Below are 27,622 nucleotides of genomic sequence, written 5' to 3'. Positions count from 1 at the left end.
AATTTACGATGGCCAAATGTCCCGCCCTACAGTTTTTCTTGCTTGGAAAGAAAAGACTATCGCATCTTCCGTTTCATGCCGACTTTAATATGAGTTGACAACAAAAAGACTCAACCTATCTTTTCTCAAACATGAGAGATGTTTCAGTCTCAGATAATAATTCCTTCCACAAATCTTTCTTCAGTTTCATATCATTTCATTTAACAGGCAGATCCAGCTCAGAAAACTGCAAGATATATTAATGTAACACAACCATTGATAAAAATGAGCAAAACACTCTCGAAATAGCCATTTCAGAGACATGACATGCATGTGTACAGAAATGAGAATTGTTAAATTATGCATGATTTTTTCCATGAATTTCAAAAGCAGTTCCGCCTCTGACAATAAGATGCCCATAGAGCTTCATACACTGTGTGCCATCTTAATGTGCCACATCAAGTCAAAGCACAAAGCCTCCGCCACCGGTCCTACGCAAATGTGTTTCTTTCAAATCCCCCCCGCTCGCTCCTGAGCTTCATTATTCTCCAAACATCATGAAAATACAGCGAGACTCTGTCAACAGATTCAAATGGCTTCCTTCCCACCATGTCTACATGAAACCTCATGCCATTATATCCTTCCAAGATTGACTTTCAAACGCCAGTGCCCAAGACACCCACAGGCCCATTTCCACAGTGTTTGGTGGAAGAGGTTTATAACGTGGTGGAATGTGTTACATGTGCTCTTTTGCTTTAAAGCTGTATGATTAAATAATAGAGAAGAAACCTTTGAATCCAGATGGAAAGATCATTTTAGATAAGTACACTGAGCTAAAAGAAGCGTCCTGTTAATGTTTTATCTGCTGAAAAATGACATTGACTTTAAGTAGAGAAGCAGTTAACAACTGCAGAGATTCATATTTTTATATACTGACAAACTGATGCAGATTGCAGAGTATTTGATGGCCAGTATAATGCTGCTATATATAATACAACTTCTATTTCTAATACAATATAATGTAAATAACAATGCAAAACTGCTGATTTTCAATAAAAAAATAATGAGCATTTTTAATTGCAATTAATTTTGATATATTTACTCAAAAATTCACTTAAACAAATGCAGATACTCAATAATTATTTTTAAATTTAAATTTTTAAATATGTACACGGAAATATTCTAAAGCATTTACTCAGTGCACTAAAATATTTGCCAACATGGAATGTGCACTCTCCTTTGAAAATGTTACTGCAATGCATAAACAGGATGATTAATTGACTTGGCTAATGTAAATATCAGATTTTTATACACTATTGAATGTTTATTTTTATTATCAGAGTTCGGGGTTTCATTAAAGCTTACGTCATATCACATAATATTACATGTAATAACACAAATTGTGCATTTTGAAGAAAATAATCAATTTTGATCCACACAACAGCATCTAGATGCTTTTAATGCAATAATCAAGGCTGATTTTTGATTCTCAGATTGGCATATGGAAAAATGTGCTGAGCAATTTAAATTATGACAGTCTGGCCAGGAAGAGACGAGGCCAGAAACATTTTGAGCAGCTGAAACATGGGAAACTGAAGCGCCTGGGGCTTCTATCACTGGCCAGGATTGTGATGAGTTATTGAGTTTGGGGAAGAGATTTGAGTTTGTGCTGAGGTAAGCTTGGACTGACCGATACAAATAAAAAACATGGAAGCAATCCAATGCTCGATAATCCACCTCCAACATTGCTCCTTCAGTGGCTTTGTTTGTTAACAAGACACCAAGATCTAACAGAAAAATGTCTAGATGAAAGGAACCAGTTCAATATACAGACAATAAAGCCCAACAACTGAGGGTGAACTTTATGTTATGATTGATTGACAGATCTAATTCTCTTTATCATCAGATCTTCAATAAATGATGCTTATTAATATAAAATGCAAATAAAAAGGAAACTTTTTCATTTTGTTCCGGCTGTAAAATACCTTAAAGCTTTGTTTAGCCTCAGTCAACAACGTGAGGTTGTGAATGTGCTGAAAACATCTAAAACTTAAACCTGTTCATGCTAATCGTCTGGGTTTGATGCAGGAAACTCAAGGTCAACAGTCAAACTGAAGGAGCAAAACAATGTGTCTGCAGTGCCTGAGCAAACCTGTTATCGTCTCTGTGACACAAACTAAACACTTTCGTGGTATTCGTCCCCGTTGACCTCGGACACCAAAACACAGAATCCCCTGCAGTTCATCTCAGAGAAAATAGGCTTGCACCTTTGTCACGTTTAACTTCTCCAAGCTAATTTTATGTGCCTGTGGCCTCCATCTATTCCTCTTCTTTCTCCTTGCCGTTTTTTTTTTTTCTTTCTTTCTTCATGTTTGTTTTATTGGGAGCTGGTTCTCATTAAATCTCTTGAACTCATTTTATATGTGTGTTTTCAAATTGAATCTGCATATCTCCAGGCGCTGTGTGGGACTCGCTCGCATAAATTCTCCCCGGCCGACTGGAGGATTTCCCAGACATATAATCATTTTAATAGTCAAATCGATCCACTGATGTCACGCCGTCGGTTGCTTTACATTTCCAAGTATATAAAACTATATGCAGCTTTTCCATGTCATCTGGGTCACGGCCTGATTCAGAGACTCCCCACACAAACCTGTGGAACCTCGAAGGCAAAAACTCTCGAGCGGTTCTTTACCGAAGCTTTTCTCCGTGTGTGTTCGAGTCACTCTGGATTTTCCCCAGTGAGCAGCGAAGCGCGGGGTCCAAAGGAAACAGATAATAGATAAACCCTCCAGCTCTCAGTGAACACAGCTGCTAATCTCCACATTTGTATGTATGTGCTCTTCTCTATCACTGTAGCTCCTCTGAGGATGAAGATCTGGAGTGTTTCAGAGTGTCTCGCCCTTGAGCCGGAGCAGATATACTGTAGTAGACCAGCAAGTGACACAACATTTAGCTTTGACCAGATAAGAGAGATCAGCCTCTATGTGTGTGATGCCACATTTGGGATTACAAATATTCGTTCTGGTTACTTTGTACTTCACACCCAAGATGACAGCTGAGGGAAATGTTTAATATGTAAGTGTATTTATATTCAGTACTGATAAGTATTGTTAGAAAAATGTTGCGTGTAACTAAAGTTTTACCCATTATTAGTGTTTGCTACCTGTTTTTGTGCATAACAGTATTGAATCATTATAATAGTATATTAAGAGACAGATCATATGTAGACTTGACAATGAACAGACCACAGTATATTTCAGTATATATATTTGGGCTGTCAAGTGGTTAAAATAGTTAATCTAATCAATTTTCAGATTAATTAATCTAATTAATCGTACATCAAATTTGGCTGGGAAATTACCCCCAAAAGATTGTTTAAAGTCATTATTGTGTTAAATGAGAAAAGCATCAAAAAGAAAGATGTTATTTAATTCAATATAGAATGTATTACACACAAACCTTTAGGCTACAATGGCCATTATTGGATCCTACTGACTTTCATTTTATGGAGAATATAAAAAACTGAGACAATTTTCTAAAATATCTTCTTTTATGTTCCACAGAAGAAAGAAAGAGTCATACAAGATTGGACATTTGGAATGAGGGTGAGTAAATGATGACAGGATTTTCACTTTGGGGTTATTTGTACTTTCTAAAAGCACACTGACAGGCAACGCAACCCCCCAAAAAACGAGAGCTTTTAAGCAGTCATACCTTTTTTTGACAAAAATCAATCACAAAAACAATCAACATCAATCAATGTAGCATCAATAAGCTCAAAGAGACATACAAATTGAATCATTTACATCAACAAATCAAATCGAATATGGCATATTTTAACAAATGCAGGGAAAGTATTACATTACCAATCTTAAATCGTTTACCTGCCTCACCACAGCCACCAGATTGAGTGCAACAACTCTGCCTGCAAAGGGGAACTTAAAACTTTTTAAAGCTGCCTTCAGGATAAATATTTGAAGTTCAAATTCATGAACTCCAGTGATTTCTGGAGGCTAGTTATTATGTGACTGAACTGGCACCCCCGGTGCCTCTTGATGTCATTGTACAAGTTTTCATCATTGCTTCATCTCCTTTGCAGCACTTCACAAACAGTGTGTATTTATTGAAAGAGCTTTACTGAGCTCATCTCAGAATGAGTCACACCACTGTTTTTACACTGACCATCTGATGCATATTGTGCACAAAAAATGGCCAGCACTTTCTCATTCAGACAAGCTCTAGTCTGATTCGCTGTCTTTACGCCATTTACTAGAGACTGATTGTGTAGGTTTTAAATGCTGGATCTAATTGCAAGCAGTTCATTTTAATGAAAAAAAACTCAAAATAACACTTCCCAGGATCGTGGAATATATATATATATTTTTTTTTTTAAAGCTACACTGTGTAATTTTTTTAGTTAATTCTTAGCAAAAAACACTTAGTTCTTTCAAAAATATATGTGCTCATTAATGTATATTTACTTCTTTCAAGTAATAAAGTATTCTCGTAAGTTTATAATCTGCCATTGAAAGTACATACGGGTGAGGGGTTCGAATGCCGGTCGCCATGTTGCCCCTCCATCTTGAACTACATTAGCCAAAGAGGGACATACCTGTAAATTCAAGCTTCGCCTTTCGCGCTTTACACTCAGTGAAACAGAGACGAATGCGAGGGGGAGATTACTCGCGACTGCCGGCAGATTTGAAAGATTGCTGATGGAGGATCACGCCTATTTTCGAGGACATGTAGCAGAGTCACCAAGGAAGCGAAAGAGAGAATTAAAACGTCAATGTGACAGGCAAATCAGCAAGACCAAAGTCAATACTGGAGTAACTTTTCCCAGATGGAAAGAGCTCATGAGGAGCAAAGATTTTAAAACGGACGCCGAAGTTGCCTGCTTTCCTCTCGAGAGGTAATTCAGCCTATTTGTGTAAATTCGAAGTTTTATAGTTGCTTGTCTAACCATAGCATGGTTGTGCATAACGCCAGAACGACCTCTAGTATAACTTGCGTTACTTTTCCTCACGTCAATTGTGAAAAAGTATTGTTTACCTTGTAACATAAATCTGTGCTGCGACGGATCACAGGTGATAGTTTTAAAGGCGCAATTGGACGAAGTCGAACTGGAAGCCATGTTAATCTTTGAATAATACGGCCACCGTAGGAGTTAAAACGCCCTCGAAATTGAAAGGAACGGAAACTAATATTCACTTGGTAGTCATATACAATTTCACCGCTAGATGGGGGAAAATATCACACAGTGTAGCTTTAACACTGCAAACAGAACAAACACTACAAAATGACGAGACTGGACAGTGAACAAAAACACAGGGCTATTTATAAAAAGCATAATCAATGAAATGAAATGAGAAAGAGGTGCAAAAAAATCAATCAAACAATGAATCACCATAGAAATAAATGCAAACACAGGAATCAGTCCAAAACCAACTCAAAGTCCAACTCATACACAGACCAAACCTGACATTGCAACAATGTAAGTATGTTTTAATTTGCTTATTACACACATTAATTAAACTATTTAAGTTATTTCCATGCAGTCTATTGTGTCCTAAAGCATTTCAGATAATACAGCCTCCTAATGGAACTTAAAAACAAAACAAACTGTGATTGGTTGCTTGTCGGTCAAACAATCTCAAACAGAATCAGTCAAACATCTCTTGGCCAGAATAAGATCGGATGTGAACCGGCCTTTATGCTGATATTCGAAAGTGCTTGAAAACTATAGAAGCCTTGAAGGGCAGGATTATTTTGTTTTAAAATGGAACAATTGAACATTTTGATGCCTTGTTATCTGATGTTAGTGATTTTCAAATTTATAAAACAGCCCCAAATTGATTAATTTATTGTACAGGTCGAAGAAAATGTCTGAAGAAGTTCGCAAACCCCGCTCTGCAGCCAATTGTATTGATCAAATCAATCACGGAGTCACCGAGTATAGGTCAATTATGAAGGCAATCTGCACTGATTGACCAATGACATCTTTAGAATCGGCTGCAGGGCAGGGTTTCCAATTAACTTATTTGGTGAAAAAACACACACAGATTTCATTATTTCAGTTTTGAGCAATCTCAAGTGTGTTTCAGACGTGAGGTTGTACCGTGTCTTTCACCTTCTTCTCCAGTGTTGACATACTTTGATGAAACTCGTCCCATCTCTCGTCTCCCCCGCAGCGATAGATTAAATGTCACAGGGCTTCTTGTAGGACAAAATTCTGGTGTTTTTCTCCTCATCGGAGTATATCAGCACCTCTTCACCTTCACATGAGCATCTCTGATATATTTCTAATCTTGCTACGAGTGATAGAATAACAATGAAGTTTGTCAAATAGTCAGACTCCAGTGAAGACGTCTTTGTGTCCTTGACTCGTGTCTGATCTGCTCATAGACGGTCACGCAGAAAGTACAAAACTCTGACTGTCAGCCAGTGGATGTTTGATCAGAAACAAAGTTAAATATGCCATTGAATTGCAGATGAAAATTAAACCGTGGTGAGTGAAATAGAAGCTTATTTTTTTCCATTTTGTGACGTATATTCAATTGAAACAGAAACAAGAAATGTGGGGCGGGACTTGATATTGTCCATCAGGAATTGATTGGATCGTTGGATCGTTGTGGTTTGCTATTTCTGTGATCTCAATTGATTGACAGTTTGGCCCGTCCTCACGCCAGTAAACAAGTCATCAGAGAAGAGAAGAGATGTCACCGCAAGTTATTTTGATTAAAGATTACAAGGGCACATGAAAAAAAAAAAACTGCTGTGCACGAATAAATCATTTATTTCAAACACTTTTTTTATTTTCAATTAAAAATAACAATTGTGTATTTTGATTTCATGATGACTAAATGAATGCAGTAGCTCTGACGTAATTAGCATAAAGGCATGCATCAGCTACAGTATTTGACATTTATGCATTTAGCAATGGTTAATAATGGATGACCATTGGCATTACATAACATTAAAGCGGTACTTGGATTTATAGACTGTTAAATAAATCATTAGAAATCAGTGATCCTGTGAGAAACAGGCTCATTTGATCTCAGTCACATGCATATATGTGAAACACATAAACTGAACACAGCAGCTCTGACATGCAATTAGCACAATTTGACTTTTACTATAATAATAACACATGAGACTTAGTGATTGTCAATGATGACTTACCTCGCCAATGGTTTTATTCCAGCACAGACATTGTTATGGAACAAAAATAACCATAAGAGGAAATAATCGCAGAGAATTTATGGAAACATATCTGTCACCAAAGACAGAAGCAAGAACATAAAAATAAATGAAGCATGTATAAATATAATAATGATAAAAATATGAAGAAGAACTTTAGGTAAAAGAAAAATCTACATTTTCTCTATTCTGCATTAATGCATTAGTTTTCACACAGACACCAAGGACAGCAGCCAAACACACAAGCATCATTTAGATGTGACAATATTAATCAAGCACATGTGACAACCAAACAGCAAAATGTAAACCGATTATGCAAATATTAAATAAGCTGCTAGAATGTTGATAAAGGTTTACATTTAAGGTAAAAATATAGTGTCGACTGCGTTTAGATCTGTTCCCTATTCCCTGTCACACCTCTGGTCTACATCTGTGAGTTACTGGTTGGATAAGAGGCTAAACTGGTCGTTCTGCAGCATGTTGATATCATCTCTTATGACACGGGTCATGTGCAGCATCAGAGAAAGAGCATCAGGAAACATGGGGGTCTTACCTGACATAAACCTCACAGAGACCTGAAATCCTCTGATGGGCGTCACATTTATGTGGAATCCCCACAGGCCTGATGTCTACAGCATCTGTAAACATCCATGTGCCTGTGGTCTGTGACTAAAAGGGGTTTTATTGCTTGACACTCTTGAAGAATCATGAATTATTTAGGGAAGTCAGCTGTAAAGATCTCTCCCTTGAGTATGCAGCTGTCTACTTGAGACGTCCCTGTGAAAATACACCTCTGGTGCTTCTCATTAGGTGGATGTGCAGACTGTGAAGGAGGAGATCTAATGGTCAGACACTTTCTAACATTTCCCACATTGCATATTTCCTGCCTGCCACCCTCACACAGAAAGAAACCTTCATTTTTGAGATATACACATTTGTAGCTAAGGATTGTTTATTCAAAATTTTGGAATTCTGATTTATTCACTTTCATGTAGTTTCAAACCCACAAGACTTTCTTTGTTCTGTTCAACATAAAAAAGTATGTAGTGCTACAAGAATTATTTATATCCAGTCAGGTGAAAGTTACGAGTGACAAAGCCATTACACCCGCTCATAATCGCTGATAAGCACATCTGTATCAGCTGGATAAACAAAGTGTTCGGTGTAAATTTCTGAATTGCTTGTGAAAAATGTTTCATCAAAGCACAGGTTTAGAGTGAACGTGACTATGCGTATAATGAACTTTCTTTTAGTGAGACCTTAAACTTGCACAGTGAGGCACAAAAATGTTATATTGATTAAAGTTTCTTCTGGCAGCGTCCCGTAAGTCCTTTATGCAGAGGCAGGACACACCGTTCTGGTCTTAAATACCTTTTTCCTCAATCACAGAGCAGTCGCTCATGCAAACAGAACTTTTCTCTTTGCTAAGTCAAGCAGCAAATGTTCAGCTTTGATACATTTTCAATTTTACACTTCCTATCTTCTATTTATGGCATGCATAAATCATAAGTGAGCCGTGCTTCTTTCCAAAAACGTCAGATATGAAATAGCAAAAGCACAGAGGGAATTCAAACCCAGTAAAATACAGTAATGATATCTGCTTTTACACACTGCAGCAGCAGGGCGGCCGCTAGTTACCGACTTAACTGCTTTTAAACTGTTCAACATTTAATTGCTCATAAATTTAGCAAAATTCCCTTCACTCGTCAAACTTTTGGTGAAGATTCGAATGGGATTTTGTAGATGATATTAATATATCATGACTGTGATGTCATATTAAGTAAACAATGAGAGAACTTAAGGGATACTTCACCTCTGGAAAGATAAATGTGTATTTAAAATGGGTCATTTATGTAGAAGAAATGTGAAATTATTTTTGAATTTGGAGCTTTCTAGACTGAGAAAAGACAGAAAATGTATTTTTGGCTTATGTGGATGAAAGACAACAACTCCCAGAATGCACTTGCTTCGCTGCCCTAGGAGGCCACTCCCAAGCCACGCCAACCGGTAAGAGAGCGCAGCAGTTAAACAAGGCTTAGCTACTAGTGAGTCTCCCCGGGATTTCGAGATCGCCCAAAATGTCCGCGATTCGGCTTTTGCGTTCAGTCGCCATTCATTATGTTTACTGTGGCGAGCAGGATGAGACTGAGGGGCGCGGGAGAACGATGAGAGGCCGGTGGCGTGATTACCGATGAGCAGGTCGCGCTGCAGTCAAAGACACACCGGTCTCGTAGGCTATCTCTCACGGAGGAGCGGGAATTTTCTTAGCAATGTTAAAACGCACATCAACCGATCACTTGTTTAACGTTAATGTAAACACTACATTCAGATTCACCAATCGGAATGAATTCAGTTAGATTGAAACAAAGGTGTGCATGTAAACAATGAATGGCGAACATTTTGGACGATCTCGACGGCCTGACATGTCCGGGAAAAAGAGGATGGTAACCCCTACTACTCAGCTTTCTCCTACTACTCAGCTTTCTCCTACTAATCAGCTTTCTCCACAGAACAAGAGCCTGCTAGCTTAGCTTCCAAAGAAAGATGACTGACACTGTGTACATTCTGTGAGTGAGATCCCACCCTCTCTGGGCGGGTTGAAAACATGCGGGGCAGCCCCTCCTACTGGCTGTAGTCTTTAGCCTCTGGCCAAAAAATCCTCCGATGATGCAAAATGACGATTTCTGCGTCATCGGAGGATTTTTTCCAGACAAAAAATACATAAATCTCTCATCTCAGGGGGATATGAGGGTAGAAAGCACGCTAATTCGAAAATACTACAGGTTTTCTACTAATACAAAGCTTAATGCTTAAAGCTTAAGTATCCCTTTAACGAACGGTAAACATAAAAATGAAAAGTACCTCATACTATGGGCCAGATTTACTAAACAGGGCAAATTAAGGCCCGTTCACACCAAGAACGATAACTATAAAGATAACTATATTAGCATCCGCACCAGAGGACGATAACGTTGTTTGTTCTAAGCGTGTACTTGTCCGTCGCTTTAAGTGCTCGAGCTCATTACAGCAGGATGGATTCTGATTGGCTGTCAATGTTTTTATTGTTCATCAGCTGGATAAAATCGTTCTGAAAGTGATTCCAACGATATAATTTCTCTGTGCCGTTTTTGTTATTGCTGTGAACTCTGCTATTCTTTAATATTGAGAACGATTTTTAGAACTATGTCTGTATCGTTATCTTTATATCATCCTTGGTGTGAACGGGCCTTCAGCGTGAGAGCTCAAAACCAAAACAACGCTGTTGGGGGTGGGAAGTTCTGTGCATGATCTACTGACGACTCACAAATTAAAGAACACAGACGCAGCCGGATCATTTCCATAGTGACCAAGTAGCAGCGAATCTACAGAGAGCAGTGCAAATTAGCTTCTAGTTTAAGACATGCTTTTTTGGCCATTAAATAATGGCACAGATACCAGTAAATTGATTAGCGCAAACCTTATTAAATCACCTTACATGATTCATTTAAATACTGTCCACCCATAAAATTTGCATCTGAAAGGAAACTCCTACAAATGCATATTCAATTAGGTCAGCCACAAAAATAACCCTGTCCACGCAGGATATATGAGAGCAGTGAGATGTGGCCGGACTGCAGTAATGAGAACACAGACGTTCCCTCAGAGGACACTGAGGTCTGAGACATCTGCCACCAGAAGCTGAAATGAGCTGCACAAATGAGACCTTACATATGCATACTGACTTTTTACATGCCTGTCAGGATATATCAATCAGATCCGAAAGTGCTTTTTGTTGCTCTTTGGGGACGAATGAAGCAGGCTGAAAGTTTGAGAGAAACATTGGATTCTGAGAGCCCTTTGGATCTGAATGTTTCATGTGTGATTGAAGTTTTACAGTCATTTGTTTTCTTGAAAGTGGAGTTCACAGTGAAATGCTACATTTTAAGCATTAGGAAAATATTCAGGGGGAATAATCTTGGGCTACTATAGCATCTACCTAAAGCCAGTCATCATCCTCAATCAGAAGGCCACTAGTTCACTTTTTACTATTTAATTTAAAATACATTTAATTTAAAGCTACAGTTCGTAGTTTTTCCTCTTTGTCGCCATCTCTGTTCGAAATCTGCAATTGCAGTTATTTGCGGAATTATCAACTTTACGTGGGTTGTGCCTCGGCACGGCACAGCGCGGATTAATCCAATGTTTTGAGGGGAATGTGTGGCTGTCAGTCGCCACGCCAGTGTGGATACTGTCATTCGGAATCACAGATTCTACTTTTTGGAAGTATGACCAACATAAGAATTTTCACCGGAAAATGTCATCTGAACAAGTAAGAAACATCCACTTTTGTTCTGACCAATTAAAAAAAAACAAAAAAACATTGCAGTAAATCGCGCTGATTAAATCTAACGATCGCTTATCATATCCCGTCAAACCGTGCAAATAATACTTCGTTCTCAAATTGTTACATTTAATGTGTATTAGGGCTATCTGTAGTTCAGTTTCTATTTCTGTGCAGTCTAATTTCTAATTGTCATACCAACAAATTAATGTTCCTAAGAACTGGTTCTCTTTGAAATACAAACACACGTATCTGTAATCAACTGGAATATAATCTAATTTTAGTCACATAATTGTGACATTACCATCATGCACCATTTAAGACTCTATTCACCGTTCAAGACTCTCATTTTACAACGGGTGAATCTCCAGTTGTCACTGGTGATTGGCATTTGAACCTTTCTGGATCCGCCATCAAATTGATAAGTTTAATTATATCAAGTGCTGTGAGAAAAGGCTATAAATCTCCACCTCCAACATCCTCACACGCAAAAGCCGAGACACCTTCTTTATGTGTACAGATGTGACGTTATGACATGCTCGAATTTCCCGCGGAAAACCACCAGTGCCACTGGAATTAAATACATTATTACAAGTTTACTGTTTTGAATCGAGCGAAGGCAAGCATATCGTTTTGAACACTGGCTGGTTATGTACTTGCTCAAAAATTTTTTTGGGATAATTTTAACCCAAAAAAGTTACAGACTGCAGCTTTAACAGCAAACTTCAAAATCCTTTAAACCTGCAGATCTGATTAGTGTTTGATTTGACTCCCTACTTACATTCAAACAGCTTCAGGTTAAAATAGAGTCAATGCTGTGTTTATAAGTAAAATTTAGCATTTAAAAAAAAGTGGAGATACAATGAACACACATTCACTGGATCATTACATGCAGTAATTGGTTTAGTGAAATACTGTCACACCTGTTACACCAGTAGAGATGGACTATAAAAAAATAAATCTTACAGTCCAGTATGTAATTTTCTGCTAACATTGCACCAGTCTGAGATGGCATTGCTGTCCGCGCTGGTCATGCTGTTCTGTTCACATGAGATAATGAAAATAATCCACTCAAAACAATGTGTTTAATTAGAAACAAAAAGAGCACATTGTCCGTGTGGTTTGGACGAGTCGGTTATTTACAGTTTTTTTCGATTGCTAAACGACAGTGGGCACCACTGGAGTCACATGTGCAAAACTCTAACTACAGTCTGCACAGCAGCAGTTCATGTGGACCAAACTCTAGTTCGTTTTTCATTGCTTGAACACAGTTTTCAAAACTCTACACACTTATCCCATGACTTTAACCACAACCTGCACAACACTGTGGATTTACAGCACTTTGTTCAAACGCTAACACACTGCTGTCAAAACTGTGAACCACACATTCAAAACAGAATAGATTTCAGCCTTGTGCCTTTCAAACACTGCTGATTGCAATTTCAGCTGAAAGGCTAAGCAGGGGTCTTGTTTTAGACTTGTTAGTGAACACACACACACACACATATATATACTGTATATAGGTAGAGCTCAGAAAGACTAATTTTGGAAATGGAACAAGGAAGACAGGTTCGTGGAGGGAGAAGGGTGGCAGGGAGAGGGCGGATGCGTGCCGGATGTGAGGACACGAGTACAGAGGACTGCCAGGGATGGATAAGGCACTCCAGAAGGTTCTTCCCCAGGTGCATGGCAAGAGAGAACATTAGATGTGATGTTGATGAAAACGTACTCGGTTACCTAATGTAACCTCGGTTCTCTCTAGAAGAGGGAACGAGTATTGCGTAAGTTGCTTACGCTACGGGTAAAGTTGTCTTTTCTCGAGATCTGAAGTCAAAAAATTATCCTTAATTTTGTATTTATTGTCAACGCAGTGCGGCAGACAGCAGACCAAAGCAGGCTATAAGAGCGTGCTCATTGGCTGTCCTGCGGCAACTGCAGCAGCCTACCAGTGAGCCCTGCGTGACGTCACGCCCAATGAGGGCGCTTCACGCCCTCCACACGCCTGGCCCGCCAGAGTGGGTGTGGCTAGCGTGTATAAAAGAGGGGCTCACAGGCTGGAATTCTGGTTTTCATAGACTGAAGCGAATAAGCTCGTGGCGCGACACGGCAGGTTACGCAATACTCGTTCCCTCTTCTAGAGAGAACCGAGGTTACATTAGGTAACCGAGTACGTTCTCTTACGAGAGGTTCTCTCGTATTGCGTAAGTTGCTTACGCTACGGGAACCCCTTGTCAACGCCGTGCGCGCCGAGCATCAGTGCATGAGTCCCAGGGAACCCGGGGAAGATAACATGCGAGAATAGGCGGCCAGCAACGCGGGCCAGCACATGTCATAAGCACTTCATAAGGGTACAGAGCGGCGCTGCCGGTCTGTGTATAAACCCGAGGTGAGTGCGACCAGCAACGCGGGCCAGCACAGTACACAAGCACATCACAGGGAAAATATATATAGAGCGGCCTCGCCGGTCCATGTATGAAAAGTGTAAGCCCCAGCGCCACAAGTGAAGACTAGGCGGCCAACAACGCGGGCCCGCACTAATACATCAGCGCATAATGGGGAAAAATACAGAGCGGAACCACCGGTCTGTATAAAGAGACTTTATCCCTAGTGCAGCTTACCAGAAAAGCTAGTAATACACAGGAGTAGTCTGCGCATAATAGATGGGCAGAACATACATCCCGCTTAGACTGATAACAGTTTAGCCTGCAAGGCGGGGACTTCCAGATTATAAAATCTCACGAATGTGGAGGGGGAGGCCCAGCCCGCCACCATACATATGTCGTGAATAGAAATCCCGCTAGACCAAGTAAGCGTCTTTCAGATCGAGGGAGATAAACCAGTCTCTCGGGCGAATTTGCGCGAGAATCTGTCTGGTTGTGAGCATCTTGAACGGTCTTTTCATAAGAGCTTTGTTCAAGTATCTCAGATCTAGGATTGGTCTGAGAGCTCCATCCTTCTTGGGCACGAGGAAATAACGGCTGTAAAAACCTGCCTCGGTCATAGAAGGGTGTACCGGTTCTATGGCCCCTTTGCACAGAAGCTTCGCTATCTCTGCACGAAGTAGGTGTGCTACTTCCCCATTCACTCTCGTCTCGGTTCGCGCTCGAAAGCGCGGGGGATGGCGAGCGAACTGCAGTGAATAGCCTTCTCTCACTGTGCTCAGCACCCATTCTGACACGCCTGGAATAGCTTCCCATGCTTTCACATGTATAGCTAAGGGCAGAATGGCCTCCGGGTTCCGATAGCCGTGATGTACGGGCTCGAGAACCTGATTCGGAGGTGCGGGTGCGGTGCGCACGCTCTCGGTGCTTGAATACGGCGGCTCGCATGCAGAGATGGCTGGACGGGGAACATATTGTGTGATGGACAGCGCGCGATAGCGGCGCTGGGGGTGCAGTGTTCGTTAGTATGTGTGAGCGCTCGGGGGCGGGCACAGGACTTACACACCGCGGTTGACCGGTAGTGAGGGGCCGTGTAACAGAGCGGGCAGTGGGTAGGTGTGGGCACGGGGTTGTGGACACGTGACCTACATTCAACACTCGAGCGGCTTTTGTCCGCTTTATGAGAGTGGGCTCTGATAGAGACACAAGGTTTATAGTGCTTGTGTGTAGGGGTGAACACAGAAACGCGGGCACATTTCCTACACTTGAAACACATGCGGCGTGAGCCGAATAACCAGACATTGAGCTCTTTTTGAGATTTCTCTGGGTCGCTGTGAAAACGGCGGTTGAGTGCAGGCGAGAGGGTCGATTTACCGGCTCGTTGGCTGCTAGATAAGCGTCTGCAGTAGCCATGACGACGGGGACTGACAGCGCGCGAAGCTTTGACGGTGGTCCGGCCGCAGCGGGACTTAACCGTCTTTTCCTCTCTAGTACTGCAAGGAGGACTTTGCTGGCTCGGGTTTCAGCGCGATCTTAGGCCGAGGTCCCCGTGAGGGAGGCGGCCTGTTGCGGCTGGTCGAGCGCGATCCAGGGCGGCCGCCCTGTCGTCGCTGCGAAGACGGAGGTCGAGCTGGACGCTGTGTGGAGCTTTGTGCAGGCTGGTCACGTGGACGGCGTGCGGCTGAGCTCGAGAGTCGAGGCAGGAAGAGGTTCATAGCCTGCGTGGTCTTTTGTACCTCCGAGAAGCGGTCAACGATCCCGTTAACCGCTGGGCCGAAGAGGCCGGTGGGGGAGAGCGGGGCGTTGAGAAACACGTTGCGCTCAGCATCCCTCATGTCGGGGAGCGTCAACCAGAGGTGCCTCTCTGTGACGGTCAGCGAAGACATGCACCTTCCAAGAGCCTGGGCAGCAGATTTCGTGGCGCGAAGGGAAAGGTCCGTCGCGCTGCGTAGATCCGTTATGGAGACCGGGTCCGAGCCTTTCTCGTCCAAAACACGGAGGAGATCGGCTTGGAGGATCTGTAATATCGCCATAAAATGGAGGGCTGATGCAGCTTGTCCGGCGGCAGTGAAAGCGCGGCCGACAAGGGCAGAGGCGGTCCTGCAGGCTTTAGACGGGAGGGCAGCCTTTGAACGCCATCCAGAGGGCGGGCAAAGGTGCGCTGCGACCGCCTCTTCCACGGGTGGAATGGCATTGTACCCCTTCTCGGCGGCGCCGTCAACCTGTGAGAGCGCCGCGGAGGTATGGGAGGAAACTCTCGCGTTCCGCGATTTAGAGAGTTCCGTGTGAAGCTCTGGAAGGAAAGGTGCAGTCCTTGAAGCGGGTGCTCGGCGGCGGCGGTGGAGAAAGCAGCCGTCGAGCCTGTTCGGCGCTGGTTCCTCAGGCGGCGACCACTTGAGGCCAAGCTGGTCAACGGCCTTGGTGAGAAGGTGCAGAAGCTCCGCATCCTCGCCGGCTCGAGTACGGCCGGATTCCTGGACCGACGAGGAGGCGGTGGACCATTCCTCGCTGTCAGAGGCCAGGATAGAAAAGCTGTCAGCGGCGGCGTCCTCGTCCAGTTCATCCGCCTCATCCTCTGAAGCGGCGGCGGCGCGGGCGAGTGCCGGCGGCTGCGCAGCCGAGGGAACGGATCCGGCGAGCTTCTCATTGCCGCGGGTGACTCCGGTGGTCTCTGGGATCGGCGCTTCTTTCTGCGCGGCCCCGCAGGGACAGGCGGAGTGACAGCTTCGTCGTTAAAAGCTTCAAGTCGAGCCCGCAGGGTCGACATTGAAAGCTCCTCGCACTCAGGGCAGCCGCCCGAAGAGAGTGCTGTGGCGGCGTGCTCGCGGCCCAGGCAGAGAGCGCAGATGACGTGGCAGTCTCCATGACTGAGCGGGGCTTTGCACGAGCCGCAGGAAATGCGAGGCATTTTGATAAAAACGCCTCGCGCTCTTTTAGAGAGAAAGCGTGTATCGCGGGGCGAACACACACAGCAGTGAAAAGGATATGTCGCCGGATGGCGTAGCAGGCACGGAGGGCTGAAGGCGGCGAAGACGGCTGGCTTCCTCAGACGCTTCCTAGGCTTGCTGGTCGCTTGTTTCAACGGCGGCGGCTCTCAAGATCCAGCGATGCGAAGAGCTTTGCTGAAGACATGAAAATCGTAATTCCAGCCTGTGAGCTCCTCTTTTATACACGCTAGCCACACCCACTCTGGCGGGCCAGGCGCGTGGAGGGCGCGAAGTGCCCTCATTGGGCGTGACGTCACGCAGGGCTCACTGGTAGGCTGCTGCAGTTGCCGCAGGACAGCCAATGAGCACGCTCTTATAGCCTGCTTTGGTCTGCTGTCTGCCGCACTGCGTTGACAATAAATACAAAATTAAGGATAATTTTTTGGCTTCAGATCTCGAGAAAAGACAACTTTACCCGTAGCGTAAGCAACTTACGCAATACGAGAGAACCTCTCGTAAGAGAACCTGTGGCCTGATGCTAGAGAGAGGCAGGATTAGCCCCTCAATTATTTGTTCGAATTACAGTATGTACTTTTAGTTTCTACCTTTTTTTTCTCATTACTGTAATTCCGTAAATTACTACAGACTATTGAAGCAAACTGCTAATTTTCATTTACCTTAAAGAATTGTTATGTTCTAAAAATGTAAATAAATCATGTGAAAGAATGTCACTCTTTTCTTTGAAGAAAATATTACTTTGTATGAAGTCACTGAAATTGTTCAAACTGTGAAGATGAAAAGTTTGTATTTTCTGTATTGGTGTTTGATGCTAGTGTTTTTACTCTCAGTGTGTTCTGAGTGACAGTGTGTGTTATCTCAGTGAGGGTTGTGCATAGTGTTTGGCTGCACTGAGCCTGTTTTGAGCCATGTGTTAAGAGTTGTGTTGCTCTGAATGAGTTTTGCAGGTGATGTGAACTGTTTAGCTCAGGTTACTGTTGGTAGTGCAGACTGCAGTTAGTTTTGCACATGTAGCTCCAGTTGTGCTCACTGTCGTTTAGCAATCGAAAAAAACTGTAATCCTAATTGGTGTTTTATTCTTCAGATATTATGTAGCCAACAGCTAATACATTAAAATGAGTTGTAGCAAAGAGCTTATGAAATATAAAGCTTTTCATGCAGTTTTGCCTCCCAGACAAAGTCTGACTCTACAAAAACTGCTTTCAAGTTGGTTTTCGGGTTTAGGTTCCTGATATTTCTCTTATGTCATCCAGCCCTTCTAGTTTTCCCTTTCATACTAATTTCGACCATTGCCATGCACTCTTTTATATCTTTCCATCTGAAATTATTTATCTTCAGGAGTTTTTTACACATTACTCTGATTGTGTCAAAGCCTTGAGGCTAGATACATTGAAAATGCTTCATATAAACGAAAATACGTGATTAATAATAATAAAAAAGCCCAGGAAAGAATCGACTGATTCAGTGCTTCTGCTTTGGACTTTTGCGTCGTCCGTTTTGGCTTTAACAAGGTTTCCTGCTCAATCAACTGTGACGATGACGTGTCAGCATTATTTTGAGCTCTGTGTGTTTGTCTGAACACCAGTGGCATATGATGGAGTCGACCTGAAATCGAGCAGGGCAAATAATTGAAATAGCGAGTGGGTGGAACAAGATAATGAGGACTTCCACCAGGAGGGCGGATGATCCGTCGCATAAAAACAGAGAGGAGCCAATATAGCTGCAAAACTATCACAATGATTTTCACTTCAAACTGACACAAGATCTGTTGCTTTGCCTGTTTGGTGAACAATAAGTTACCAGGCGCTTATTATCACATTTTACGTCTGAAGTACTTCTATCGTAAAAGATAGATCTGATTTAGATTGCAGAATGGATGCATGTGGAATTAAGTGGATATTTTGGCTGCAGTGTGTGTGTGTGTGTCTGTGTGTGTGTCTGTGTGTGTGTCTGTCTCTGTGTGTGTGTGTGTGTGTGTGTGTGTGTGTGTGTGTGTGTGTGTGTGTGTGTGTGTGTGTGTGTGTGTGTGTGTGTGTGTGTGTGTGTGTGTGTGTGTGTGTGTGTGTGAGACAGGTGTTTCTGCCAGAAAGCAGGTCACTCATTAAAAATCACTCATTAAAACTCCTCGTGTGCTATTCGTGTTTGTGTGCTGTTCATGTTCGCGGGATACACTCACCGGCACACATCGATCCGATTGAAAGGGGTGGTTTATTCCTTTTCTAATCCGATCAATCAAAATCAATTCCGATTTAAAGCTTGTGACATTTAAACGCGCACACACACGCAATCACTTTATTTAGTTTTCATGTAAAGACTCAATCAAAACTCATCAATCGGAATGAATCCAGTCTGATTAAAACAAAAGGTGTGTAAACAGCCATTGTTTGTATAATTCCTAAACCTCACCTTCTGCTTGCAAATTCCTCTATCTCTACCTCTAAACTCTGTCTCTTCTTGCGTTTATCTGGCAGTGTTGTCGTTGAACTGCTCGTACATGTGGAGTACGATAGGTAAGTTCAACTATTCATGATGGGGGGGGGGGATTATTACATCTGCACCATTCGAGCAGATGTAATAATAACATTAAAATCTTAATGGTTACAGACAGGCCATACAATAAATGATAGAAAACTAATGAGTAATATGTGATTTATTTTATATAGGCTTCTTGCTATTTGTCGGGGGCCCCCTATTTCCCCGGGGCCATAAGCAGCTGCATACCTTGCTTATTGGTTAAGTCCACCCCTGGTTATGAATGAATGAGGCATTTATATAGTGCTTTCATATGTACTACTGTACACCCAAAGTGCTTTACAATCATGTCGGGGTCTCTCCTCAACCACAACCAGTGTGTAACATCCACTTGCGACTGCAGCCACAGTACAACAGCGCCAGTGCACTCACCACACACCAGCTATAGGTGGAGAGGAGAGAGACTGATAGAGCCAAACTCTAAACTCTGCAGGAAAGTGCACCTTGAGGGCCAGAGTTGAGAACACCTAGTGTACACAGAATATAGTAGAATATAAATATGGTAGTTCACGGCAGCAAGTGACCTTGAGCTTGCTGGTAAACAGTTGCTTTAAGGACAGCAAGCATCAATACAATAGAGCAGCCAAAGTCACCAAAAGTAATTTGTCTTCTTGTGTTTCAGTCACTCGCAGTAATGAATGCATTTGCTTGTCGTCATTTGTTCATCATAAAACTAATTTGTTTTTCTTTCCACCCTTCATTTTGTCGGCCAGATGTCTGATTTGTCCCACATGCGATGAGATTTCAGGGACTGTTAGCCATGCCGGGATTGTTAACATAAGACTGACGGTGTCTCACTTCCAATTAGACTAATAATGTGTCCGATAGCAGCAGTCAATGAGAATCTCACATCGTCTCCTCCATATTTGTTCAGTCATCATTAACAAACCATTATGTTCACTGACCACAAATAGAGGCACATATCGACGTCCCCCATCTTATTGTTTTTGCTTCGTCGTCTTCAGAGGCATGGCTCTGCAAGCATCAGTAATGTTTCATTACCTTTTGAATGAATCGTGAGACTCTTATTGTTTCATTTGATCAGGTCTGTACTGCAATGAAAGTGCAACATACAATAATGAATGAGATGTCATGAGGAATATTTTCCTTATTGGTGGAAATGATGGTGCAGTTGATTTAAAACAACATTGGTATGAGTAAGTAAATTCACTGAATAATGGCATTGTGGTGCCTATTTTACAACTAACAGTATATTTCATTAAGTTCTAAGGCTCTGAAGCTTACGCTGCTATTTTGAACCAATAATCAGAACAAAAAGCAGTTGAAGGATAATGTGCATAATTCAATTGTTTATCTGACTCCAATATAATTAATCTGACTCTATTAAAGTTGTGGTTATTCTTTAATAATTCTAATATTATAAGAAATAATATTCTTTCCAGAACAGTCGGCTCGTGTAAAGTGGTATTGTCTCTTGAAATGCAATCTGTTCTCCTTGGGGGCCTCTGTGAGAGTGCTAAATCTAGAGATTCTGCTTAGGCAGCTTTTTCTACCAAGATAGTGGAAGTAGCCTCCCTGGTTGTTTTAGAGGTGACGCTGTTGTCCCCCTGAGGAGACAGGCGGGGTTAATGTAATTTGGGCCCTGGCCATATTCCCTTTAAAGAATCTCTTTTTTTAAGTATGATTCCAAGCCTTTGAGCTTTACCCTTGAGCTGTATCTTCCTAGTTTAGGGTATGTAGCTTGGGCAGAGGCCATAAGGAATAGTGTCAGCATGGTGGAGTGGGTATGTGTTTCCCGTAGTGTCCTAGAGGATGCAGTGCGAGTTCCTAATTGAAAGGGAACGTGTAAGGTTGTGCATGTGTTCCTCAGATACTCACGGTTGCACCGGTAATGACGTGATAGGCTTTCGCAGGCTAAAGCAATTGTTGCATTTAAATAAATGATTCAGACTCCGGTCATGCCAGAGACATTCCCCCATAGTGTCCTCTAGAGGATGTAGTGTCTCGTTCCCCTTCTCAGGGAACCGTTGGTTACATGCGTATCCTGAGACAATTCTAAAGCTCTCTTTAAAGGGACACTTCACCCATTTGCATTACGCTTTGTATCGTTAGAAACGCAGTCATATTTTTGAATGGTCGTGCATTATTTCCTCATTTTCCCCTGAGATGGGAGAAATACAGATTTCAGTGTTGCAGTTCCTGTTATAATGATGTAAAAATCTTAATTTTGCACCATTCTAAGCAGTAAGTCCCATATCTTTGTAGAGGAGTTGAGACCACAAACACTCGTTCCTCATTTTTCCAGGGGGTGGGACCCACTCACGCTACAGATCTATTACAGATCAGTGGGTGGGACTTCACTTGCAGAAACTAAAAGCAATATCTGCCATCTTGTTTGGAAGCTAAGCTAACAGGCGCTATGTAGCCAGATGTGAAGTTACGACAATGGCGGAAGGTACTCAATATGATATGGAAGAAGAGGATTTTGAAAGTCTGATGCTCCAATCAGATGTTCGTGGCTATCTTTACGAGCTGCTATATACCGAAGAGCAGCTGAGGCTGATGGAGGAACAGGAGGCGGCTGCTGTGGCTTCTGCAGCCGAGGCAGAAGACCTGCCTGTCGCGGACGAGGAAACCAGACTGGCTCGAGCTGGGGCGAACTGGTGGTGCCTGTGCTCTCACTGTGTGCCAAGGGACACAGAGATAGAGTCCGTCTGCTGCAAAGAACTTCAACGATGGCAATTTCTCCTGGACGAAATCTCTGGATCAGACGAGGACACGGACGTTTGTGTTGTGAAAATTAGTGGGAGTGGCTTGCGGAGCTGTGCAATGTGGGAGTTGTTGTCTTCCATACAAATGCGCTCTAAAGTTACTTTCTGTCTTTCCTCGGTCAAGAAGGCACCAAATTCCAAATTTATGTTACATTTCGACTACATATATGACCCACTTTCAATAAAGATTAATGTTCCCATGGGTGAAATGCTCCTTTAAAACAGGCAGAGTTATTAAGTTACATGTTTTAATACACAGACTGAATGGAACAACATACTGTATAGAAAAACTTAGCTGTAACATAAAAATTTTACAGTAAAATTATATATAATGTGATGTTAAACCATGTACGATTTTTCTCCGTCTATGGTAAGGTAGCATACAGTTAATCAATTAACAGGTTTTTTTCAGTATTTTTCTGTGTAGCATCTAAAGAAAGACTTAATATCTATATGCCGAGTCTCAGCGAGGGATTCAGACTGAGTACACCTGACTTGAATGCTGAGCTTTTTCACTCTGATTGGAAGCCCATCTTATCACCCACCACACAAGTCAGGCACCTGAGAGGCATCTCAATAGTGAAAAGCAGCCATCTAGTTCCTGTTCAATTCAACAAACACACAAACATACAGTCTGCCTCGCTTTCCGAAACAAAGCCCGGGGTTGATGGGTACTTTCAGAAATCAGCTTTGCAGAAACAAATGACAGTGCAATTACCAGTGTGTTTTTAGCGGCTGGTTCATAATTCACATTATTGTTACACAGAACAGGTAATTAAAATGTGTAAAGCCAGATTATGTTCAGTGTTTCATGTCTGTGTTAGCTAAAGGCGTGTGGTGAGAAACAGAGGTCTGGCTTAGCGAGCGGCGTGTTTTCTCAGCTAGCTGCCGGTTATGTACTTTTGTGCTCTTGTAAGTCGCTATGATAAGAAAAGCATCTGCTATGAACATGACCGTAAATGTAAACACACAGTGTGAAAGACATTTTGTCAGCTCATACAGGAGAAAGTTAGTAGGTTTATATTTAAAACCAACATGATTTAGGATAAATCGCAGTCGCAGGCTGACAGTTAGCGCCGCTTGTAGCAGTTCAATCATTTGAAGCTTTTCAGTCTGTTGTCTCTCTGACCATGAACAAACCAGCCCATACACATGGATGTCTCTCTGGGGTTTCAGAATATTACAGGTGTGTGTTCGAGCGTCCAGCTCTTCTTTCTGATTGCTGCGCAGTCGATTGCCAGACGTCCACCAAACAATCTTCCCTGCCAAAACAAATTGACTAGATATACTGCAATTCATATGCATTGATCTGTACCACACAGTAATGAGATCTGACTGTATTTCACCATCACTGCTTTTCATTTGGAACAAAATAATGCATTTAAAAATATTCCATTAAAATAACAATCTCTTCAATCGTTATGTTTATTATGCACAGAACCGGATCCATTAAAACATAGTGGCCATCTGTTTGGTTTTCAGTTACTGCCATTTGTGTTGATTTGTATTTTTACGAAAGTATGATTCTATGGTATGCTATGTTATACAGTCACACTGAAAACCCCCCCCCCCCCAAAAAAAAAAAAAAAAAAAAAAAACTTGCAACGATTCTTATGTGGCTCAATAAGAAGCTTGTCATGCTATTATTAAATATTAAATATACACATACTGTATGTGTATCCACATAATTGTATTCAAGTAAAAATAATTATGAATTATACATTTGCAAATGGTGAATCCAAATCTAAATTTCAAGAGAAGCATGCCACACAACAGATACTTAATTTCCACTGGCAGATCTAAAAATAAGATGTTATTAGTGTAAGTTTTATTCATTTTTTTTTTATTTTTTTTTTTATACAAATAAATTGGGTAAATTTTTGACTTAAGAATTGGGAAAGTTGTGAAATGTTAAGTTTGATTTATTTATGTGGCAGACCTCTCCCACCATTCTCTCACAAATATAGCGTTCATAAGTCAAATAATACAATCTGTTTACCATTTACATTTAGTATCCCCTAAATTGGTTGCCTGTGGGATCATCAGCTGTTTATATATAAATTTAACTTGTACTTTTAATGCGTAGGTATATTTGTTTCTCGTGAGCTACTTTATACGAGAATCAGGACACAGACATATATTTTCCACTTTTGCTTTTTCTCCATGTTCAGTAACTTGGTGACCTCTCATCTTTGTTCCCTGCAGACATTAATTGGAATAAATCAAAGTCATTAAATTTATGTCTAAGAATATTTCACAGTGACTCTTAACAACTGAACGTTGGCCTCAGGCTTTAATGTAGTACTTCCTTGACTCTGAATAAAGAAGCACAAATTAATGCTTCCAACTAAAAAGGAACTTCACCTATCACACTTCCCTGTCCCAAAATACTTTTCTGACCTACGCTTATGATTTTGTTAGATGTAAAAAGACTGCAGACATGAAAACAGACTTGTTCATGGAGATATGCCACTATACTATCACTTCGATAGTGTGAAAATTAAGGCTTTTTCTCTACACCATTAAGCAGTGCTTCTTTTTTTTTATGTCAGAGCGAGCACCACTGTGAAATCTTTCTGTCACAAAAGGCTTGTTAATTATGTTAGGGGCTCGCTGTTTGTCATTGGGCTTTTCACAAACAAGACATCATATCCACCTTTCTTATTGCAAATCTAATCTCTATTGATGTCTATGAAGCTGATCCGCTTAATGTGACAAATACATGGTCTTAAAAAACTGAGACTTTAGTTGAATTAAATCTAGATACACTTTGACTTGTGGAGTTGAAATCAGCATCATATACTAAATGCATATAAATGAGCACAGGGATGGAGGTGGTCCATATTGTAGCTTCTTTAAGAGCCCACAACTGCTCAGAGCCACAGAGAGGAGCAAATGGTTTCTCTGTTTTTATGTTCTGCGCTACATTAAGAATGTTTGCACAACAGCTGCGAGAACAACAGTGATATTTCTTTTGAATTGAGAGCCAAATTTAGAGGGAACAAGCAAAGGGCATCTGTCTTTTTGCACAGAAGCACTGCCATTAAAACATTTCTGTCATGAGAACTCTTGGAGAGTTTAGCATGCTTTTGCGGTTCTGTGAGAGAGGACCCAGGTGCAGAATGAGTGAGTGAGTGAGTGAGTGAGTGAGTGGGTGGGGTGTGGGAGATATTTATTGATGACACAAAAAGGAGGGTGAGGCATGAACACAGTCCAAACAGTAGGGCAGGGCACACAACAGGAGGACAGGCTAATGCAAAGTCAGATGCAATGACAACGATGGAGACAAGGCAATGGCTCAAGGAGTCCTGACACTTGGAGATGTGACTGAAGTAGCACCAGACCAGCTGCCAGGCCAGGAAGGATGGCATCCTCCATTGTCTGCAGTGTGCTTACCATAAACTGATGACATCTGGTACAACCACTGCAGACCCTAAGCCCACCACACAGTCAAGCCCAGAGACCAGCTAACCACTCTACACATCAAACACAGAATACAAGCCAGAGCCCACCGCAGACGAGGAGCTTACGCCCGCCACGGAGCCTGAGCCAGAGCTACTGCCCATTAAGGAGCCTGAGCCTGCAGCCACGTCTGCCCCGGAGCCTGAGCCCCAAGAGAAGACTGATCAGTTGTGTGAGCTGGCAACTACCGTACTAGTGGGACTTTAGCTGGAAACTGAAGAGAGCTTGAGCGACAGGGAGACGGAGGTAGTGTGTCCCACACTCTCCGTCTTCGTCTAGGGCTATACCTCTGTTCGGCTCCGTCAGTGTCACTCGTCCCCATGTCGGTGTTGAGGCCATCATCACCTTGGCTCCTCCCTCCATCGACTCCTCTGTGGGCATTTATCCTGGCTTTACTCAACACCTGGTCATTCATCACATCCTTGCCTATTCTTGACATCGTACACCCAGCGATGTGACTATCGCGAATACGCACATCACAATATTGATGATAAAACTATATTGTGCTGCATGGTTTTTTTTAAACGTTGTGTATTGTTGCTCATTTAGGAATTAAAGGAAGGGTTGGCAATTTCGGAGAGGCTAGCAATAGCAAGCTAGCTTTGAAAGCAAAGATCCCACCCTTCTTTCAGAGCATTTCCAAAGCCACACCTCTTCCAAAACACATGAACGTGTGCAGCCAGAGCAAAGTCTTCATCCTATTATTTGATTTGGATGAATGCAAGATTAATGAACATTTTTTAATTCTGAGACTTCCACAGAAGATATGTGTATTTAGACCACTTCTGTTATTGATTACTATCAGAAGTGAAGAGAGAAGACAGTTTCAACGAGTATAACAAAATGTTTATGAAAACCATTGCCTGCCCTACCTTTAATAAAGCAGACCATGCAATAATGCATAGTGATATGAAGTAAAAGAATGTTCACTTCTCTTAGATTTTGAATTTTAGAGAAATTCTTGAAGTGTGCTGCAAACTCTTTCGAAAAGTGTGATGCAAACCGATACAGCAAACACTGACCAAATATTTGAATGTTGAGAAGCAAGCTCATTGGCTGCTGATGCAACTGAACCAATCAGCTGTGCCATGTAGAGAACGATGTGATTTCTGGCAAAATGAGTTAAGGACCTATCAGCTTGTGCCATCTAGAATTTCATGACAGAGCTTTTACCAAAATAGACAGAAAAAGACTACTTCTATCTGTAAGTCAAGCATGGTGTTTTTGGAAACATATTTCTATGACTAATAGTATATAATTAAAATTAAGTAATTCTCAAAATGTTTAATTAATCTAATCTGAAATAAGTTACATCTTTAAAAATGCATTAATAAATGTCTCTGTATACGCTAGTACATACTTAATAAGGCATGAAATATTGTGATATAAATTGTCTGTCTTGCAGCAGGGATTTACAGACTGTCTTCTCTCATTTGTAGAGAAAACACTTCAACTATTTATTTTTCAATTAACTATCTTCTTTCCCCTCACAGAACAACCAGCTAAACAACAATCAGTCAGACTCAAAAGTGGATATTCAACAAAGACTACCTTGCTGTCCATCACAAAAGCCCTGTGGCTTGTGAGAACAGCATCCATCATCTATCTTCATTCTGTTGGATCTGTCTGCAGCACAGTAAGTCACCAGATCCTCCACTACATGATAGGTCCTAGTGATCACAGTATATATAGAGAAAAGGAGGGGGCACAGCACCGAAACATGAGGTACCCCTGTGGATAGATGATGTGATTTAGCCACCACTCCCTTCTAAGATAAAAAACACATTATAAAACAACATTGTAGAATAAAGGGGATGTTATAATTGTTTAATTCACTCACAATGAGTAGCAAATTCCTTTTTGATAAAACCATGCTTGATTGCTGCCAAATGTCTTTTTAAAATACAAGTTTACAAAACGACTTATTTATAACAGCAGCAGTTACGTTCTATGAAATCTTTCATTGTTGGCTCACAATGAAGGCCGTAATGAACAGTGATTGAATGATTTTGCATTATTTTTGCCAATAGCAACAGTGTAAGAGAGAGAAAAAAAAGCAGTCAAAGA

General features: G+C 41.7%; 2 long non-coding RNA genes across 2 annotated transcripts in view; both read left to right on the top strand.

Annotated features, from left to right (window-relative positions):
• LOC309497925 overlaps positions 1-27,253 on the top strand; it is a 36,994-nt gene extending 9,741 nt beyond the window's left edge. The window contains exons 3-5 of the long non-coding RNA XR_014205759.1: positions 2,839-3,057; positions 3,546-3,587; positions 27,049-27,253. This is a non-coding gene — a long non-coding RNA (uncharacterized lncRNA). The remainder of the gene's footprint in view (positions 1-2,838; positions 3,058-3,545; positions 3,588-27,048) is intronic.
• LOC309498032 lies at positions 13,180-17,542 on the top strand. The gene is made up of 2 exons (XR_014205820.1): positions 13,180-13,228; positions 17,332-17,542. It is a non-coding gene; the product is annotated as an uncharacterized lncRNA (long non-coding RNA).
• Positions 27,254-27,622: the final 369 nt, after the last annotated feature.

Source organism: Leuciscus leuciscus (assembly GCF_965113295.1).
Source record: "Leuciscus leuciscus genome assembly, chromosome: 4".
In the NCBI taxonomy this organism is placed as follows: Eukaryota; Metazoa; Chordata; class Actinopteri; order Cypriniformes; family Leuciscidae; genus Leuciscus; species Leuciscus leuciscus.
This window is presented reverse-complemented; position numbering and strand designations above follow the sequence as displayed.